This window comes from Acipenser ruthenus, chromosome 1 (genome assembly GCF_902713425.1).
Source record: "Acipenser ruthenus chromosome 1, fAciRut3.2 maternal haplotype, whole genome shotgun sequence".
NCBI classification, from domain to species: domain Eukaryota; kingdom Metazoa; phylum Chordata; class Actinopteri; order Acipenseriformes; family Acipenseridae; genus Acipenser; species Acipenser ruthenus.
In genome coordinates this window covers 57,610,975-57,633,378 of record NC_081189.1, presented here as the reverse complement: position 1 = coordinate 57,633,378, position 22,404 = coordinate 57,610,975, and the positions used below count along the sequence as shown (strand labels likewise).

At 38.4% G+C, this 22,404-nt stretch overlaps 1 pseudogene; it reads right to left on the bottom strand.

Moving 5' to 3' along the window:
* LOC117421454 (RNA 3'-terminal phosphate cyclase-like protein) overlaps window positions 1-22,076 on the bottom strand; it is a 52,324-nt pseudogene extending 30,248 nt beyond the window's left edge.
* Window positions 22,077-22,404: the final 328 nt, after the last annotated feature.

Genomic DNA, 22,404 nt, shown 5'->3' with positions numbered 1-22,404 from the left:
CTAATTATAAACGCTTGTTCTTGTTAGATGGCTAACACGTACCAGGAGCTGTCGCTAAAGGCCAGCACCAACCCAGACAGCACTGCACTACTGTTCACAAATATATGTATTTCACCACCCGCACTTAAAAAGCACTCACTTTGGACTTGTGATCGTGTCTGTGTTCTGTGTGTGTATTTACAAACATTATTTTGGGACTGAACCCGGAGGGGTTTTCTGAGCATTACACATCACTGTGTATTGCCAGTTACTATTGTTTACAGTTGTCAAGTGACTTTGGATTATAAATAAACCACCATTACACCGTGAACGTTGTTGTTTGTCATTACTTGAGCACCGCATCACCTCTACACCTGCGCACTGCAAACCAGCTGGCCACAGGCCCCAATATGGGTTAGCTTAGGGCCCCCACGTCCTTTAATCCGGTCCTGAGGAGACCTGTCTGGTCGGAATCAGCAAAGGTACTGTGGAGACCTGTATTGGATTGCGTGTGAGGCTTAGCTGTCAAGTAGTGTTAAGTTAGGATTAATCACAAAGAAAAAAAAATGTTTAGTTTAGCACTCCCGGTTGGAGTCAGGTTTTTATTTTGTCTTGTTTATTTGTTTGTTTAGTTTATGGTGTTAATCAAAGTCTGCAAGTACGTGCTGAAATGAAGAAAAATTCCTGTGTTGGGTCAAATAACTCGCGCACAACGAACCCGAGAGTCAAAGGCTCTGTTACACTGGGTAAAGTAGGGCAAAAAACGAAAATGCTACACAACAGGTTTGAAATTGAGCATTGTTGAATTTGCCGAAATGCATCACAGTGCTGAAAAAACAGTATGCGACTGGAGACGAAACAAAGACAAACTTAATATGGTGAAACACGGGAACACGCACAAGGTAAACAAGCAATGGCGGAATACAGCGAGGAGGGAATAACACACAGCATGCAAACAGACAGGGAGTACAGTACATAACACGCTACAATACCTATATTTGATGTATTTGACAGTGCATTTAAATTTACTTGAATCAATTATTTAGAAATTTTGAAAAACAGAATAGTTTCTTGCAGTTTAAGTAAAAACGAAAAACACTGCAAAATTATTAATGGAATACAATGTTGCAAACAAGGGTTATATCTTTAATTATTGGTGTTGAAAAAATCTATTGTAAAACAAAAAAAAGCTATTTTAACACAAACTGTGTTTTCCTAAACTCAAAGAAGTCTCAAAAAGAAGGGCGTGACCTTTACGCCAGTGCAACCTTGTGACAGAGATCGAATGATTCTTGGTGTTAGATCTCCCTCTCGACCTGTGAGGGCACGGTGCAAGAGGAACACAGTACCCTTAATTAAATGGCAGGACAATTTATTACGTAGGGTAGGTGGAAGTCGGTCATTTAGGAGAGGGACAGAGCTACGGAATCCAAACTCAATGACCCCGATGGTAAACGGCGTGGCATCCGAGGATTGGAGGAGCGGATGCGCTCGTTAACTTAGGGGTCATGAGCGAGGATATAAATAGGGGGGTAGCGTACGTGATCTGTTCCTTTGTGAATGGTTAGAAAGAACCAAAAGGAAACCCTGCAATCTGTGAGAACCGTGGGTGTTGTATTTGTTAGTCTGTTTTGTAACATTGTTCTGTTTGTGTCGTTTTAAGACTACTAACACTATCCGGAGCTGCAGCCGCAGGCCAGCAACAAATCCAGACACCAGCACTTCCCTGTTTCACAACAAGCACCACAAGCACTTAAATCACGCACTGTAGGAACTATGTCTGTGTCTTTGTGTTTTGTGTGGGTGACAAATCTGGACTTTTTGGTTGCGGGTCAAACCTGTGGGAGTTTACAAAAACCGAAGTGATACACGCCGCTGTAATCACTTCCAACATTATTATTTACAGGTATTTGCAGGTAAGGCTCTGGACATTGTAATTTATCAATAAACACCCTTGCACCTGTTAGTAATTGTCTGTGTGATTCGTACCTGCACTGCACTCACCTGTATCCACTCACCACTTTGCCACAAACCTATAAAGCAATTTTTACTGTATGTAGCTCCCTGTGAAAATTCAAACTTCTGAAAGTGTAAATATGCATATTTAAATCTCAAAAATAAATACGGCAAACTTTTGCCTTATTGACGTGCTACCTGTTACACTGCATTTAGGAACCTGGCAGTCGATTTAGTTTGCTTCCGGTAAATGACTGAACACACTGCACGACTTCTTTAAAATGTCAACTATAAAGACACCGGCTGCATCAAAGATTGGAAATATTTCTGTTAAAGATCGCTCTGTTCAGTAGAAGGGGGCATTTCACGTCTTATTTTTACATTTATGTTTTTATTTTGTTTGACGATTGACTTATGGTGAAAATAGAACGTCTTTAAAAAGGTGTAAATAAAAGACGAAATATTCTACAATTTAGCATTATACACACACGCTTTTTTCAGGTAACCATTTCAATATTGAGGAATGTGTGTTGTATAACTAGAAAATTATCAATGTTTAATGTGACAACACAGTTTTTTTCTGCTTTATAATAATTATGTTTAATGGTGAAATATCCTGAAATACTTACCGTCAAATGCCGTGAAATAAGCTACTTTTTACTGTGAAAATAACACAGCCCTAGTTATTACCAGTAGTATATTTCCATTACAGACACTAGATGGCGCCACACTGCTATTTCTGCAGTAGAGAACATTACAGAATTATTTTTTTCTTCAATCAAACATTTGCTCTTGACAATGTGTTGTACACCACGTTTACATGTAGCGTTTTTTTAATCCACTCATGCTCCAAATTCTAGCCACATCAACTTTACTTGTCACTCAAAGCAGAAAATAAAGCTTTTCTAAAAAAATATATGGCAAGGCAAAGGGGTCTGTTCTGCCTCGCACATATTTTAAGTATTTGAAGCAGTGTCTGCAGAGGAAAGCAAAGCAGTCTTTCTGGAGGAAAGGGGCCTTTTGACAACACTAGAAACTGAATCTGAAAACATTGAATTGAAATTGACCTTTATTACTGAGCAGTGCTACTTATAACATATATTTGCCTTGCGAAGTCTGTGATCATCTCCTGTCTTCCTGCACTGCATCAAATACAGGCCATTCTGCAGCCTCAATCTAACAAGCTAGGTATTTTCATCTTTCTTTTGCTTAGCCAGCAATAGGTGGGAGAGGGCAACCCAAGTAACACAATTTAGACAAAGCTACATTTGTATTCTCTCTCCGATAGCTCATTGGGCACATACATCATGTTATTTACATTTTAAATAGTGAGCAGATAGGTTTGTTGATTGTTTGAGTAGTATTGTTCCTTGGGATAACAAAATACTGAGTTCAAGTCAAGCGATTTCATAAAACTGCCAGGTGCTCAGTGTTTGGTATTTGAGTCTAGTTAAAATCTGTGTAAATAGCCATTCGAAAAGACATGATTTTAATTCACGCAGCCATGCTCCGCTTGAGTAATGATGATCGCCTGGATGCTATCGGCATGATTGAACGCGGCCTGGCCTGTCTGTGAGAGAAGTTGTCCAGAGAATGAGATGTTCTGCTTCAACAGTCAGCAGACTAGTCCAGAGAAACCAGGAAAGTGGCTCTGCGAGGGACAGGCCACGTCCTAAAAGAATACAGCAACACCATACAGCTCAGTTCCTGCTACCATAGCCATTAGTTAAATGTGTTCAAATGGCTTCGAAACCACCAAGGATTATTACCGACTTTTTTACACGGTGAGGCAAAGTAATAATGTTGATTTAAAAATAAGTATATATAAGCCTAATAAGGAATAATAAAGATCTTTGGTAGCCCGCAGTTTAGCGAACCCAGCTTATTAATATTCCAATTCTAAACCACTAGTGGAAGTGGCATGTAAACTGCAGTTTAGCAGACTCGGTTTATGCAAATTATAACAATAGTTTAGAGTACCCAGGTTGGGAATATGATTATAGGTACGTATGATATGTAATTTTAGGTAGGGGTTTGGAGGCTTGCCCCAGATAGACACTAACTTACTATACACACAAGTGCCTCAGTGATTTGTCATGGCTGGCTACGGCTTTGTAAGCACACTCTACATTTGGGTAATGCCTGGTGTCAAAAGCCAGTCTGGTTTGATTGTATACACTACGTAACCTCAGTAGTAAGAAAAATGTGTAATAATGCAACTATATACACTACCGGTCAAAAGTTTTAGAACACCCCCATTTTTCCAGTTTTTATTGAAATTTAAGCAGTTCAAGTCCAGTGAATAACCTGAAATGGTACAAAGGTAAGCGGTAAACTGCCAGAGGTTAAAAAAAAAAAGTTTAGGTTACCAAAAACTGAAAAATAATGTACATTTCAGAGTTATACAAAAAGGCCTTTTTCAGGGAACAAGTAATGGGTTAACAACTTACAGCTGTTTAGCAGCAATGGAAGTAAATTAAGCATTGAAAGTTGATGCTAACAATTCCTACAGGTGTCCCAACTTTTGTTGATTACTTACAAACCCTCTGTCTGTATAAAAGCAGTGTTGGAACAGACTGTGTTACTACACCCTATTAAGCATTATTTGGACAGTATTGTACTGCAGGAAGTAGTATATTGCTCTCAATGGCAAGAAAAAGGCAATTAACAAAGGAAGACAGACAGACCATTATAACCCTTAAAAGTGTAGGTCTTTCCTTTAGAGAAATTGCAAAGAAAGCCAAGGTGTCAGTGAGTACACTTTCCTACACAATCAAAAGGCACTTGGAAACTGGAGGAAACTCTGACAGGAAGACGTCTGGCAGACCCAAAGCCACAACAGAATCAGAAGACAAGTTTCTGAGAGTCAACAGCTTGCGTGATAGGCGGCTCACAGGACAACAGCTTCAAGCACAGCTTAACACTGGCCGAAGTAAGCAAGTCTCAGTTTCAACTGTGAAGAGAAGACTTCGAGCTGCAGGTTTGACAGGTCGAGTGGCAGTAAGAAAGCCATTGCTAAGATGGCAAAATAAGAAAAAGAGGCTTGTCTGGGCCATGAAGCACCGCCAGTGGACTACTGAAGACTGGAAGAAGGTCTTATGGACCGATGAATCAAAATTTGAAATCTTCGGTTCATCACGCAGGGTTTTTGTACGCCGTCGAGTAGGCGAAAGGATGGTTCCTCGGTGTGTGACACCAACTGTCAAACACGGAGGAGGAAGCGTAATGGTCTGGGGCTCTTTTGCTGGATCCAGAATCGGCGACTTGCACAGAGTGAGTGGCACCCTGATCCAAAACTGCTACCACAGCATTTTCCAGCGCCATGCAATACCCTCTGGTATACGCCTAGTTAGTCAGGGGTTCATCCTACAGCAAGATAATGACCCAAAACATACCTCCAGGCTATGTCAGAACTACCTTAGAAGAAAAGAACAAGACGGTAGGCTTCAAATCATGGCATGTCCAGCACAGTCTCCAGACTTAAACCCCATCGAGCTGGTTTGGGATGAACTGGACAGAAGGGTGAAAGCAAAGCAACCTACAAGTGCAACACATTTGTGGGAACTTCTGCAACAGTGTTGGGAAGAACTTTCCGAACAATATTTGATTTCCATTGTAAGAAGGAATGCCACGAGTGTGTTCGGCTGTTATATCTGCAAAAGGTGGCTACTTTGAGTCAAAAATTTAGATTAAATTTTGTTAAACAAAACGATTCCATGATTTCTTTTTTTATCTCCAATTGTTTATTTGTTCTATGCTTTAATTTCAGAGTACATTGAGACATTAAACTGCGTAAATTTCAATAAAAACTGGAAAAATTGAGGTGTTCTAAAACTTTTGACCGGTAGTGTATATGTAGTGGAATTTTTGCCATTAAAACAAGGAGTAACAGTGGATGAAGGCCAATGAAGCATGTTTTCAGGAAATAGAGTGAGTTATGAGTAAGGTCCTGTGAAAATCGCAGAAATTTTCTTTAAAATTCACGGCAGTGTCATGGGTAAAGTATCATATTTCGCAGAATGTGCACGGAACTGTTTTAAATTACATCTACAGATAATTATTATTTGTTTAAACCGCAAATATACAGATAAATGCACTGACATCAAAATTAACATCAAAGTTATTCAAGCACTTTACAATAGCTTGTGAAATGGTGTTGTAATTAACAGCCTGTAGGTAAAGTGTATCTGCAGGACAGCTTTCAGTTCTAGTACGTCAGGTGCATGTTCACCATTTAGGTTTTGCAAAATAAATACAATGTGTAACCCATACTGATCTTGTGCATCAGTCGACTCGTAAGTGTGACCACTGACAAGCAACCAGACTGTTTTACCAATTCCATAATATCCTGCTTGTGATACGCACCTTTATAGCTAAGTATTCACGTCTCAGCTGGGCTGATGAAGGAATCGCTCCACCATTTGCTACACTGTCTGAAGAATTTCCGTAACTTTTGGTTGTCCAATTTTTCAAAAGTGATATCTGCGCAAACAACACCTCTGTCAGGTCAAAATTTAATAAGTGGACTTTTGGAATATGGAAGTCACCATTTTGTATCTTTGCAAGTCGCAGTACTGTTCTGGATTTCCGCCTTTCTCTTTCGGTGAATACTTGCTGTCAACAGACGAGTTTCGGTAGTGATCTACAGTAACGTTGCAGGACGCACAGAAGTGCTTACCTCCATCGCTGTGTAAACTCCTGCTGGATACTGCTTTACGTGATCTGCTGCAGATACATTTTTAGCCTTTCCATTTTCTTGTTTACAGTGTGTAGTATTTTAATTTCCCGCTTAGATTGCATAGTGACATGACAATCACTGCACAGCACTGTGTGCATGGCGAATATTACACAAAGGCACATAGCAGAGCTGTACAGTTTCGTTAATGTGATTTTTTTTGTATGAAATACAAATAATTATGAAATTATTTTTATTTCTTAAGAATATTTAAAAAATCGTGGTATTTGGCTAGTTTCACAGGGCCCTAGTTATGAGCTGTCATGAAAAGTAAAGCCCTTCTCTAACTGACCAATCAAGGACTGAGAAATAAATGTGTGATTGGAGAATTTGGATTCCTTTGTTTCAGCTCTCCACTAAAATGAAAGTTTGGTAAATATATTTGCATTTAGCGAATTTCCATGATGTATTTGTTTACATGGTATATGATTAAATGTGAAATTAATCCACTGTTTGAACATATCTGGAATTCTTAATTTGATAGAATACATTCATGCATTTCTGAATGTTTTTTAATATTTAGAATTCTGATAAACTAACACTTCTAATTACAAAATTAGCTACTCAGAAATCCAATACTTTTAACCTATTCTTAATTCTGTAACTTTTAAACAAAAGTAATTCTACTTTTAAACCGATTTGTCTGATTTTATTTTTGAATGTTATGAACAATTGTGGCAATGTGCCCCGCCCCTGTGTGTATTTTTGTGTTTTATGTTGTATGTAGTGTGTTAATGTTGGTTTATTGTAGTTGGTAATGAGCACGAGTGTTTTAAAATGTATAATTGTATTTAGGCACGGGGATTGCACTTCAATTCACGTGCATTTAAAGTATGTAATATGTAAGCACGGGGTTGCACAGCATTAGTTCACGTGCTGGGATTCAAGTGAATAATTAATTAGTAATTGAATCCCGGCACAACAGTATATATAGATACACGTTTCACTCACACGGGGTTGTGTGTTCGGTGAGTGGAGAACGGGTGTGGAGAAGGAGAAAAAGTAAAGGAAATCAAAATAATAAATTGTTAGTTGTTTAGACTCACCGTGTTTGTTTGTCTGTTAGTCCACTGTTCGTTGAAGTGTTAATCCGTTTTGTTTGTCTTTTATTTTGGCGTAAAGTGCCGTGTCCTGTTTTTGTTTAAATCTTTTATTTGTTTCATTAAAACACTGAGCGCAGCAATTGCGTCTCAGTTTCACCTGCGAGTACTGCCTGTCTGTGTGTGTTTCTTTCTGGCCCGACGTAACCCCTGCAGCTAGCCTGTCACAACGATATATATTAAATCAATGAGGAATACTGTTTAGATATTAAATTAGCTATATGAAAATAAAAAGGATACATTGAATTAAGTTAATCTTGGTATTTTATTTGAATTTATTTACATTAAATGGGTAAAAGTTACAGAATATTTTCTTTTGAGATACTAGACTTAATTTAGATATTAATCTCTGTGTCTGTCTTTATTTACCCTAACTAAATCAATATTAAGTTATAAATATCAGCCACAGGAAAATACTATAGTGCTGTCCAAAAACACTATAGCATGCACTGTACTATACTATTGGAAACTGTACTGTTTTTGGATAGTACTATCGTATTTTTATATGGGATCAGGCAACAAAACACTGTGTAGTAACTTTGTTTAATTGGGATACAGTATTTTCAAATGATGAACGGAGATCACTTTTCAGAGCACGGCAGGTTCGCGTAGCACAGTGCAGTGAGTGAGTATGTGGTTACACTGTGACTTGCGTAAATTGCGTAAACCACGTCAAACTCCTGAAGGAGGAGTCTCCTGTGGTTTCTCAGGCTGCTGTTGGCATGTAAACATTGCGTATTTCAGGATATTTTTACCTCTCCCAAGGCGTCCCAACTGTACTTGTATCAATCAGACACACCATATTTGTGACAAGCTAACTGGGATCTTAAGTTTTAAAAGGGAGGGGAGTCCGACACTGCTTCCAATTTTATTAACTAATCATGTAAGCAATGTGCAAGACGACATTCACGTGGCAGTTTCTGAAGGACCCCTAAACCGGTCGCTAACTAACATGGCTATCAGTATTAAGAGCTTTAGGGAGCTAGTTTGAATGCCAAAACTGTGAAACAGTGGAAATGTTTATTTTTACTAATGAAAATTAACAAGAAAATCCACATGTGGTATAAAAAAAAAATCTTATTGAACATTTATGGAGTATCCGTCAAATTTCTTTTTTTTGTTTTTTAAATAAAAAAAATCATAGCTTAATACACCTTTGGCATAGCTCCGTAGTAGAACCGCCAATATAGTAGCTGCTACGGTAAGATGGTAGCAATTGGCATGTCTGCACAGCAGTCAATTCAACTTCTATAAAGCTGGCTTACTGAAGGGTCTTTCTGGTCACTGGTTACACCTCTCAGGACAGCTTTGAGTGGGTTCTTCATGAAAGGAGCCAGTGCCAGAAGTGCTTCCTAGTAGCCAATGGAGCGCTGGAGATTGCAGTCATGTTCCACTGCTCCTCCATAGAGCAGGCCTGGCTGGAAGTACAGTGTTGTACCTGAAAGCAGAAGAGACATGGAAATTCAGAGCCATCGCCCCAAAATTGGACACCAGAGACTATACCTGAAAATATGCATGTCCTAGCCTCAGCAATGAAAGAACCAGCACAGACTTTAACCATTTTATTTATATGTTTAATTATTCAAAAAGGAAAAAAGCAAGGGAACTGCATGTCCTAAAATGCAAATAATGCACAAAGACTTACAACTGCATTGTTCTGACAGAATTACACGGTTTCCTGATTTTACTGTGAGAGTGGTGTGTGATAATTTATACACCAAATCAAGTTCCAGATACAAGCCGTTTGTAAACCTCTTAAAGAATGCAATTTCACATCCAGTTGGGACTAAAATACTGTTCTGGAAACCCAGCCAACACACCTTTGTCCGCTATGGAGCTTAAACAATTTGTCATCCTTATTTAAATATTGAGCCAATTACAAGACATTACCTAGATTTTATCAGCAGGACCATCAGGAAAATTTCCAAAAGCCATTTGGTTATAAATCTAAACTGTAAATGCTTTATTTAACCTGGCATGACCAACTGTAAACCGATTCCCATTTACAATGCTAATCAGGAGAACAAGGAGTGGAATGCAGAGTTTAGGGAGTAGTCACAAACAGAGGGGGGGGTCGTTTAACCATGGAAGGTTCATATATTTTTTCCCTGCTGTGGTAAAAATGTAACATTTACTTATTGAATGAGATGCTCATCCATTTGTCTTCACAAACAAATTTCCCTTTTTTTTCTTTTATCTACAGTACAAAATATTTCGGGGCAAAAAAATGAAAATGGGAGGATTATCTATTCAGGAAAGCCAAGATATACTGTACAGTAAAGGAGTTTAAGTGGGGTTAAATAAATGCACTTGGAGGGGAAAATTATCTAGTTAGTGATACTAAGACAGTGGAATAAAACAGGCAACCAATAGCTACCCTCAGTTATGTAAAAACCTGGCAAATGTCAATAACCTGTTTCACTGATCTCAATCCTGGTGCCATTGGTTAGCTTGTCCATCAGCCTTACGAAACTGGCTTCAAAATCTGCAAAGAGAAAATACAGTACATAATGGAAGAAAAGAGGCTAATTTGTAATCTTACGTATTCCATCTAGGTTTGAAGAGCCAGGATCCACTCGTCAAGCACACACTTCTGAAGTGCTACTCCTATTAAAAAGGTAAACTTCAAAAGCTTTTATCAATGTCCTCATATGTATTATCAAAACTGCTAAATTAAATCTGCAGTAACTTTCAGAAGCTGTAAATAATGTTTAAATAATGTCTGAAAATACTCCACGTTTCTTTCCCCCATGCCACTAAGTGCACGAAACATTTGCTGTTGTGTCAATATCAAACCACTGGCCAAGACCTCTTAATGATCAAACTTCTGTGCAATAGCCTAGAAACATTTTGGGGCTCCTAGTTCAAACAAAAATGGATAAATGACTGTTACCATTACCTGCAAGTGTAACTAGAATGAGTCTTATAAAAAAGGTGCCAACTTGACATTCAGTTCATACTTTATCTATCAGAACAAATGGTGTCTACTGCAGTGATGGTCTTGAATACATTTAATCATAGGCAGGGTTTCTGTCTGTGTTCCAGTTTGGCCTTGTTGGACAACTGATATTTTGCAGTTTTCTTAAACTTGGTATCCAGACATCGCATTACACAAATACATGTGTGCAGCAGTCCAGATAAGCTGCATACATGCTGTTTTTACGCAGAATTGGGCTACTTGGAAAAGATAGCCACAGGAAATATTTAGGAGTCGCGGGTAGCTACGTTATTGATGTTCATTTAAAACAGTGGCAAACTGTTGGGTGTATTTTTGCCATGTTTAAGGTGCAATTAACTGACATACACCAGCATTTGTGTTTTGTAAAGGAATTGTGCTGTTATTCGGTTACTGGTATGAAAGGGTTATGAAAGTTGATTGTGGGTTATTGACGCGTGGATAAACTGGTCCAGAGGGTGAGGCTTCTGTGGAGTGTTTATCAAGTCTACACGGGGTGTCTTACCTTGCAAAACCTTTTAAAACTGAATGCATTTCCTTATTATATTTATTTATCTTGATGACTTTATACTGAAGTTTTATTTAACATATTCACGGTCATATAATATATAATATATATATATATATATATATATATATATATATATATATATATATATATATATATATATATATATATATATATATATATACACATATATATATATATATATATATATATATATATATATATACACATATACACACATATACATATACATGCACACATACACATATACATGCACACATACACACACACACACAATGAGGTAGGAATGCGTAGAAAATCCGGAACCGGGTACCCGCCGCGAAAAATACCTGGATCTTTTTTTGGGCAAGGATTAAAAAAAAAAAAAAACACATATTAATGCTTTAAGTGCATGATACATTTCGACCCTTTGGATGTGTAGACTTGTGTATCCTCTTTAAGTACTGGAAACATAAAAAAAATAATAATAATAATAATAATAATAATAATAATAATAATAATAATAATAGTTTAAATCCAGTTATTAACGTTAAATACACTGCATGCTGTGTGATTTTTTTACGATATCTATTGCCATATTCCTCTGCTGTTGTTTTAAAACATGGCATCCAGGGGCTCCCGAGTGGTGCATCCAGTAAAGGCACTTTGCGTGGAGTGCAGGATGCGCCCTATAGCCTGGATGCCGCCAGTTCGAGTCCAGGCTATTCCACTGCCGACCGTGGAGGGGAGCTCCCAGGGGGAGACGCACAACTGGCCGAGTGCCACCCGCATGGTGGGTCTGCAGTGTGAAAATAAGCGGTCGGCTGACGGCACACGCAAGTCAGTGCAGGGGTGGTAGCGGCAAGCTGAGCCTAAAGGCTATTCTAAATTGGGAGAAAATAATAAAAAAACAAAACAATTGCCGACTACTACATTTAAAAAAAAAAAAAAAAAGTAAAATATGGCATCCAGCAAAGGAGCCTTATGTGAAATTTCTTTACCAAAGCAGGAGAAAACCGATTTTACCAAGGAAATATTTCATTCAAAGGAGGAAGCACAAATATGTTTTATTTAACCCAAAACAAAATAGGTAACGTTTTTTAAGTGTGCAAGTAATGTTTTTCTCATACTGATTACATTTTGTACCTATGCATTTTGGAGTGCATGCTTTGTCTTTGTTAATCTACTTCATTAACACAGCTCACAATATTGTATTTATTTATTTTTAAATAAAGGCTACTTATTTGATCTTTTTGGAAAGAAACTATGTATGTACAATCACTGTAGATAAAGCATTCTGTATTCAGGGCCGTAGCCAGCCATCACAGAGGCACTTATATATAGTAAGTTACAGTTTCTATCGGGGGCAAGCCCCCAAACCCCTACCTAAAATAATATTCACAATTAAACTATTGTTAGAATTGTTAATTTGCATAAACTGGGTCCACTAAACTGCAGTTTACAAGCCGCTTTCACTAGCGATTTAGCATTGGAATAATAATAAGCTGGGTTTGCTAAACTGCAGGCTACTGGAATGTATTATTCCTTATAACTGACAAAATTCTACTCCTAGGTGATTTCAACATACATGCCGATTTGCCTTCTTCCCCTCTAGACCGACTTTGTCACGCTCCTGGACTGTCATGGACTCTCAATCTGTCAATGTTCCCACTCGCACCCGTGGACACACCCTGGACTTGCTCATCACCAGGGGTCTTGATATCTCCAATCTCTGAGTCTCAGATATCTCTCTCTGACCATTTCTTAATCTCTGCCAATATTAAACTTCCTGCACCTTCAGCCAACTACTGATACTGCTATTTCCTTCCGTCCCAAAAATCTGTTAAATCCTACAATACTCTTGGAATGTGTCTCTTCTTCCCCTCTGACTGGTACTCTCCCGTCTTTGGTCGATCATGCGGTGACCTTCTACAACTCAGTATAGTACTTGACCACTTTGACTTCCCTCCAATTGCACCTCCTGTTCTCTCTTCCTTCTCTCCTCTCTCCTCTCTCCATTACTGATGTCTCCAGCCTATTGTTGAAATCAACTACTGCCACATGCCCCTTGGACCCCTGGCCAACAAATCTCATCCATCTCTGCGCTTCTGACCCTGCTCCTTCCATTATGTACACTCTCAACCTGTCCCTGGTTTCAGGCCTGCTTCCTGCTGCCCACAAGACGCCAGTGCTCAAAAAAAACTCCCTTGACCTGGCTGTCTTATCTAACTTCCGTCCCATATCCAATCTTCCTTTTCTCTCCAAAACTCTTGAAAGGGCTCATGAAACATCTCACAGAGAACAATTCTGCTTGAATCTCTGCAGTATGGCTTCCAGCCACATCACAGTACCAAAACTGCTCTGCTCCAGATTGTGAATGATCTTCTGTCTAATGCTGATGCTGCTGCTCTCTCTGTCCTTGTCCTAACTCCTGCTTTTGATACAATAGATCATAGGATTCTTCTTTACCGCCTTCAGAAGTATGCTGGGATCTCTGGAACCTCTCTCTCCTGGCTGTCCTCTTACCTATCTGGACGCATGCAGTCTGTTTTCTATGATGGAAGCAGTGCTGATGCAAACCCGGTCACATGCGGTGTCCCTCAAGGGTCTGTTCTTGGGCCTCTTCTCTTCAACATCTACATGCTTCCCTTGGGTCACCTCATCTGCCAACATAGCCACATGTTTCACTCCTTTGCAGATGACACACAGCTCTACCTAAAACCAGACCCTGGATGTCCCTCTGCCATGGTCCGGCTCTCAGCTTGCATCTAAGACATCGAGGCCTGAATGTCTGCCAACTTTCTTCAGCTCAACACTAACAAATCTGAACAACTTCTCATAGGATCGAAAACTCAACTCAAGAATCTCAATATTGCTGCCTTGAACCTCGGAAACTGTCTGCTGCTGCCTTCCCCCACTGTACAAAGTCTTGGTGTACTTCCGGATAGTAACCTCTCCTTTGATGCCCAAAACTCCTCCGAAACAGATGTCCGTCCCTACCTTTCCCTCCCGGGTGCAGAGATACTGTCATGCATTCATCTCCTCCCGACTCGACTACTGCAACTCTCTCTGGAGGTCTTCTGTCACGTGCCATAAACCGATTACAGCTGGTTCAAAATGCCGCTGCTATGATCCTTACCAGATGTAAAAAACATGATCACATTACCCCGTCTTGCCCAGCTGCACTGGCTACCTGTAAAGTTCAGGATTACTTTCAAAATTCTCCTGTTTGCCTACAAGGCCCTTCATCACACAGGTCCAGAGTATCTCTCCAATCTGCTAACCTGTTTATTTGTTAGTTATACCGCAGCAAAAGTGTACCACACTCGAAAAGCGCTCTTTTAGCTTCATGGCCCTGCCTCTCTGGAACCCTCTTCCAGTTTAAGTGCATGTGGCTCCCACAGTCGCTCGCTTCAAATCAACCCACTTGTTCTCTCTTGATTTCAATGCTCTTTAAGCCTGAAATCTGTTACTAGCTGTTGTCTAAATTGCTATTTCAGGTTTTTCACTCCATCTTATTCTTATGATTCTGTAAGACACACGCATCCACAATGTTTTGAATTCACATCCTAGCCTTTTATTGAATGTAGTATGCCTTATTTGATGTATTTGCATTGTTTTTTACTGTTTGTATTTAATGTACTATGTCCTGTATTTCACTGTATTTAATGTATTCTGCATTGTTCCTCACTATCTTGTAAAGCGCTTTGTGATGGTGGTCCACTATGAAAGGCGCTATATAAAATAAATATTGATTGATTAGGGCGATATCTACTTCTTTAAATCAACATTATTACAGTGCTTTGCCTCACCTTGTAAAAAAAGTCAATAATCCTTTGTTGTTTGGAACACGTTTAACTAGCTGGTGGTATGAGCTGAGCAGTACGGTGTCACTGTAGTCTGCAATGACAGTAAACACTTTTGAAGAGCACAGCAGAGGCTAGATACAGAGATGCAAACTTATGAAAGTAGTGGCTGCTAGCCCTAGGAAAATATAGGAGGCTGTGCGGTCCAGTGGTTAAAGAAAAGGGCTTGTAACCAGGAGGTCCCCGGTTCAAATCCCACCTCAACCACTGACTCATTGTGTGACCCTGAGCAAGTCACTTAACCTCCTTGTGCTCCGTCTTTCAGGTGAGACGTAATTGTAAGTGACTCTGCAGCTGATGCATAGTTCACACACCCTAGTCTCTGTAAGTCGCCTTGGATAAAGGTGTCTGCTAAATAAACAAATAATAATTAAAAGGTTCTTAGGGTCTGGCACGCCAATTACCTCATTTTTGCTGTTCAATCTATAATTTTGGTAATTGTAAATACTTCAACACGTTTTTTTTTTTTTTTTTTTAAATTTGGAATTCCATTTATTCTGGATTTAAATACTAGAAATGAAGAGTAAGTGCTATAAAACCTGGACTGAAATATTCAACCTCAAAACTTTATAAAAATAACTACAAAAATAACAGAACCCCAAAAAAGACTTCAGTTGTTTTTTTTATTTACATTTCTACTACTCTGCAACTATCAAAACACAAAATGCTATGTAGTATCCAATAATTAATTCATTATTTAAAGTGATTTAAACCTCAAAACCCATTTGCGCAAACATACAGTAATGGTGAGTGTCAGATTTTGCTTATTGCCGGTGTTTCTTCGTACCTATGTGAGCGATACAATCATAACCCCCACCACGTTTCACAGAGAAGTCTGTCCGGCAGTATTCACAGTAGACGTGAGATTGAGACACAACTGACCATCATTCTGTGGTAAATTCCTCTCGATATTTCTGACAAGCCAACCTTGATCTTTTAGATGGAGGTGAGTAACATTTGTTGTTTGATTAGTGATTCCTATTTTAATAACTGATAAGTAAGGCTGGGATTTTGTCACAGAAATTTGTACTAAAAATCACGGAGCAGTCACGGTAAATTTAAAATCATGGAGGAAGGGGAAATGTGTTTAGTCACGAGGATGAAAATTCAACTATGTTTATTTTTTTAATACAATATACATTACCTACATAAACCTACAATTAGTCTGTCTATAGAAGTAGGAAAAAGGGAAAATGAATCTAAATATTTATTTATTATGGTTTTCATAACATCAGGTTCAAGGTGTAATCCTATAAAAATCGGTAAGATTCACAGCATACACAACTATAAACAAAAATGTTCATTTTACATAATATTTGGTGGGGTTTCTACAGGACAGCAAACAAAAAAACTACATACCTTTAAAAACAAAATGCTTGAAGTTTAAAAAGACTGTCTCTTTGTGTGCATCTGTTTCTTCTGCTGTGGTACAGTTTGCAGTTATATTACGGTTTAGTTTGTTTGTTTATACATTATTCTGATGTTGTACGTGTTTGATGCCTTTCTGCAGCACCGATCATCCTGAAGTACATTTTTGTATGCAGAAAATGATTACAGCGAGAGCTGGGAATCTCGTTTCCATGTTTTTCCAGAACTGGTAAATGTTGCATTTCATTTCGCTGACAATTTTGCAGTAAGCACGGTATTCAACGCTGTGCTACACAGTTGCCTTCAAACAGTAGAATGGCCTCAAACACTTGTTTCTCTTTTTTACGGTTGAGGTGGAATTTCAAGTTGTGTTGGTAAAGTTCAATGTTCTCTACTAAAATCACAGAACCCGTGACCACCCTGACTTAATCCCAAACTAAAAAGCAAGCAAGACAACATTTGCACAGCTGTTTCTGAAGGACCCCTAAACTGGTTACTAAGCAACCCGGCTCAGAGCTTTTAGTATGTCAGTAAAATGCCACAATAAACTGTCAGTGAAATACAGTATTATTTAAAAACCATTACTTCATTAAAAAAATTAAACAGGAAAACACACATGGTACTGAAATAATATTTCATAAACGTCCAGGGAGTACCCATCATTATTTATTTAATAAAAATCGTAGTATTATTACCCCTTCGACGTAGCGCCATGGCAGAACCTCCAAAATAGTAGCTACTACGGCCAAATCGTAGCAGTTAGCCTCTCTGTAGATATCAGCGAGACTTGGGAATTAAAGTATGCACACAAGGGATGAAATGCAGTTTATTTTGCAGCAAAACAATGTGCAAAAGAGCCTAAATAAATCATTATTAGTATAATTTTATCTGAGGCCTGTGCCTCAGGTGCCTCATAGCTGACTACGGGCTTGGTATTGAAGCCACACTATTGGAACAGGGAAGTGAAACAAGCCTGTATGGACTTTCCTGACGAGGTATTCAGCTGACGTACAGTATGCCGGTTTGAACAACCAGCCCTGGTGTCCTGCCTTTTCAGCACCGCTGCTGGAAACCCAGCACACCATCGCTACATTGTTGTCAGAAGTGGAGGCGAGGCACTTGGAAGCTGGTAGGGGAGTGTAGAAATGCAAAACTAGACCCGCCCAAATAATTGGCATAGGCAAAACTAGTTTTGCATCGATGTTGAAGCTTGGGATGAAACTAGACTCGCCCAAATTAAATGGCATGGGCGAACCAGATTCGCCCAGCATCGATTCTGAAGCGTTGTACGAAACTAGACTCGCCTGGGCTAGTCCTGAAATTCTGTGAAAACTGTTGAAAAAACAAGTGGTTTTTCTAACTGGTGCAACAGAAAGATTGACACTGGCGCAGGTTTATTCTCGGTCGATCTGGCGCTTCATTGGTGCACTCTGTGTTCATGCTGTAGTAGGCGTGGTATGGTATTAACGTGCTATATCCTGCTCCATACACGGCAGCAGCGCCAAGGCAGAGTTGCTACATATAACGATTTGGTAGCAGATTTTAATAACTTTTGTTTACGTAATATGCATTAAACAAATCAAAAGATCGAATTGTGCATGTGTGTGACATTTAATGTGTGATTTATAGTATTAATATATTGTCAAACAGTTTGTGTTAGCAGGAAGAAAGAAATACACACACAGTGCATGAATGGCATCTGAGGAACCTTCGAAGGTTTAAAACAATCTTCGAATCCCTGGCTAGCGAACGAACCTTCGAACCTTCCGACACAGCCCTACAATTAACTGCACAAGAAGGCAAACATTATGTTAAATTACTTCATATATTACTTGATTGTGTGTAGGGCTACTGATTTTCCACGATCGCAGAATCACGGAATTAGGCATTGGGAACGGAATTGGCATTTTGGGAATGGAATTCTGCTTTGCAACTGCACCTTTAAAAAAAAAGAAACTGTGCAAACAGTCTTTTACCGCTGTTCTCCTATAAAAAATAATGGATTGCTTTGAAAACTACCCTACCCAAAGAAGCCCAACGATGACGCTTGTATAAAATGTTTTTGTATGTTTATTTGGATCATTGGATAACGAGAAAACAGGTGGTTTTGTTGACTATTTGTCTCTGCTGCGGCACTGCCTGTGTGCTGTGTGAGTCGAGTTGTTTAAAAAAAGCAACTAGCTGTTTTGCGAGAGTTCTATTCTGGAGTTGAATATACAGAAAAGTTAAAAGTACCTGAAAAATGATCGTCAAACCCCCCCCCCCCCGATTAAAAAAAACTTAATTGAACTTATGTATTCATTTATTTAGTTAATTATCGTAAATCCGTTACTCCGTCACCCTCTCAACACAAGGAAACATGGTGGTTGGGGTGAAACCTTTAGTTTTATAACTTATTATTTCTAATTTATCATTAACTCCTTAATAATACTACGTACTCAGAGTGATTTTTACTTTTTTTTTTTTTTTTTTTACTCGTGTTGCTGTAACATGGCTCTCTCTACTCAAGCTAGTAGAATAGAAGAGGGTGAAAGCTGTAGATTCAATTAATACTTATTTATTTTACCAACTGTACCGAACGCAAAGCCAGTGTGTTTATTGTGCAATGAATGTGTGTCAGTAGTTAAGGAATACAATATGAAAAGGCATTTTGAAACCAAACATGGAGCTTTTGGAAATACGTATCCAGAGGGCACAGTAGTTAGAAGCGCTGATCTCTTCTTTAGAGTTATACTATTAATATGTCACATACATTTTAAAATGTTTGTGATGATACTCCCTTAAATTCTCACGGTGTTTTATTGTTAAAGTACTATTCATATGGTAAAATGTGTAAGTCTTGTTCAATATATAAACATTAAGTTATATAATATTTATTATTGCTTAAAAATGTGCAGAGTAAAATACTCTGGCCAGCCTACTCCTATCATTTTTCCAATCTGGCCCCCTTAAATTAAAAAATATATATATTTGAAGAGCCCTGCTCTAACTAAGGGAACTCTATCTGTCCAGGGTATACGAGAAACACATGCAAGCAGTTTAACAGCAAGTACAGCATAAACCAGTCTGCGTTGTTGCAGATGAAACTACACATGGGAGAGATAAGTGTCCTGAACATTGTATTTGATTTGTAATTTTATGAATATTGTATATTTTTGTAATAATGCCCCTGGTTTTCGACTAGTCTGTATATTGTAATGCCAGCAATAAGCTGTTTTTTTAAAACACCTTTATTTGTTGACTGATCTACAGTACATTGTTACTAGTGGACTGCTTTAAGAAAGATTTTTTCTTTAAAACTACAGTATCTGGACTTAAATAAAAATGAATTAAATAGATTGTTAAATAAAATGTTTACATGATGTTAAATTTACGTTACTAATTCTTAATAAATTGGTAAAAATTGAAAAAAAACCGGAATTGGGCATTTTGAAAAACGTAATTTACCGTTCCCAGAATGGAAAATCTGGAGCCCTGAGTTAGGTTGCCATTTAAAAATAGGACTTGTGCTGGCAATGTTTGGGAGGTTTATGTACACTATGTAGAGGAGAGTGGCATTCAATTTGAGTACTCGGAAATTGTAATGCTCCAATACTCGAGCAATATATTTCCCGAAAATCCCACCCCTACTATCAAAGACCGCAAACGTGTTAATCTCTGAGGCAGACTTTTTAATATCAGTCACAGTGCTCTTTACAATTCCAAAATATTGTGCTATTTTATCCCTGGTAATTACCTTTCGCTTCATTGAGGAGGACATTTAAATAAACATTTAATATATACTTTGGTGTGTACGTTTTAATTAATTAATTTTACTTTGTAGTTAAGTCTTTGCGATGTTAAAACGTTATTTGCTTATTTAGGAGTTATTTGCAGAAAATACTAACCAGGGCTGTCAGTACACATCAGAATGTAATGTAATGTAAAGTGTGTGTGTGTGTGTGTGTGTGTGTATGCAGATCTGGTTTAAACGCCGACATTGCAAAGCATTGAAACGTTCATAAAAATGTACCAAAAGCACATCCCTAATACACACACAAGCATTCCATAAAAAAAGCCCTCTGTACTATCCATGTATTATTTGGTAAACTTTTTTTTGACAGCATATATATATATATATATATATATATATATATATATATATATATATATATATATATATATATACCATATACAAGGTTTCCTACAGATCTGTAGCTTCAGCAACTCTGAAGTTATTAACAGAGCTACAAATCCAGCACTTTGGGTTAATGACATACAAATGATCCAGTCAAAATATTTAATACAGATACATCAGGACAAAGCTACAAAATACGATCTACCCACTGTTTTACAATGCAGTAAGTACAGCTGTATATGTGTATCCTAACCTGCAGAATTATTTAGATTGATTAGGAGGAGGAACGGCTAAAAAGTAACAATTAAACTACAACTCCTAATTCAATATTGGCATTTCTGTCATTCGGGCAGTTTTCTCGTACTTCTGAAACGCATTCGTTGTTGATGGCAAGGAAACCATTTGAACATGTAGCAGAGGAATTGCTACCGTCATAAACCGCACCACGTTCACTTACTGAGGCTGCCATACACATACTGATTTGAAGAGTTATTCACAAAGCTAAAAGTCACTAGTGTGCACACGCACTATACCTGGCACTAGAGTGAACAGCACAGAAGCACTGCGCAGTGTTATTTTTGTAGTCTGCAATCGACGCTTTTTCTTATCAAACCTAAATAACCTTAAGAGCCCTACTCACCTCGTAGTCCAGGATTATCATCCTTGGATCGGATTTTTACAGGTTTGCCGCTGAGAGTTGATAGAACCGTCATAGCTTACAGGTGCTCGCCATGTTGTTATTGCTATCTGCGTCCATGTGTTTTGGAACAGGAAATTATTCACCTCGAGGTATTGCGCTTTGATTGGTCCTTGTCTGTCAAAGGAATATGACGTCACCACGAGGGGGGGGTGCTTGCAGGCATTTTTAACATTGTGATGGGAGAGAGAGAGAGAGAATTTTATCAACATCAGGACTGCCTACTGCCTATGGGTTGTTAGAAGTATCAACCTCAACAAAGTATCAATCTAGGCATTACCTACGTCATACAGGTTGATAAATTAACTTGTGTCATTCTATCACTCTTGCATTTAACCCATTTATGGCCAGTGTAAATGCACGGAGACTGCAGTCTCTTCTGTCTTTCACTAACAGGTAGGTAGGTAAAACTAACCTCTTCCAGTTTTGTGATTGACTCTTTAAGAGCTCTCTCTGTCTCGAGGTTTTCTGTAATTACCTTGCAATTTCATTGCTGGAAGTCGGCTTGCCACTTCCAGAAACTCATCAGCTGGAGACCGAGCTTAACATTACGCAACTGCGTTTCGTGTTAAAAATTAAAAGAATATATATATATATATATATATATATATATATATATATATATATATATATATATATATATATATTCAGCAGCCTACATCGCATGGCGGTTGTAGTCTGCTGTTACTAACCTTGCATCTTGCTGCATGTGTTTTCTATCTTTTCCTCTGCTTTTTGCAGCTATTTGAAAGTAAAAATTAAGAAAAGGGAGCATAGTATATAGAGGGAGTCAGAGAAAAAAATGACACCAAAGTTTGGTGCTTCTTTCATTTGTTTGGTGTTCAAGGTAATCAAACAGGCAATCTTCAGGTGTGAAAAAGTTATTGCCTCTTCTCTCTCCCCCCCCCCCCAGTTAATTCAACCCAATTAAAGGGATAATTAGGGTCAGCTGTTTGAGTACTTTGGTTAACAACCAGGCCTGATTTGGGCCAGCCCTGCCCAATATAAATCTGACTAACTTTGGCCCTTACCATCAGAGTGAAGTTGTCAGCACACAGGTTCTAGAGGCACATTATGCCATGAACAAAAGAAATTACTGAAGACCTCCGGAAAAAAGTTGTT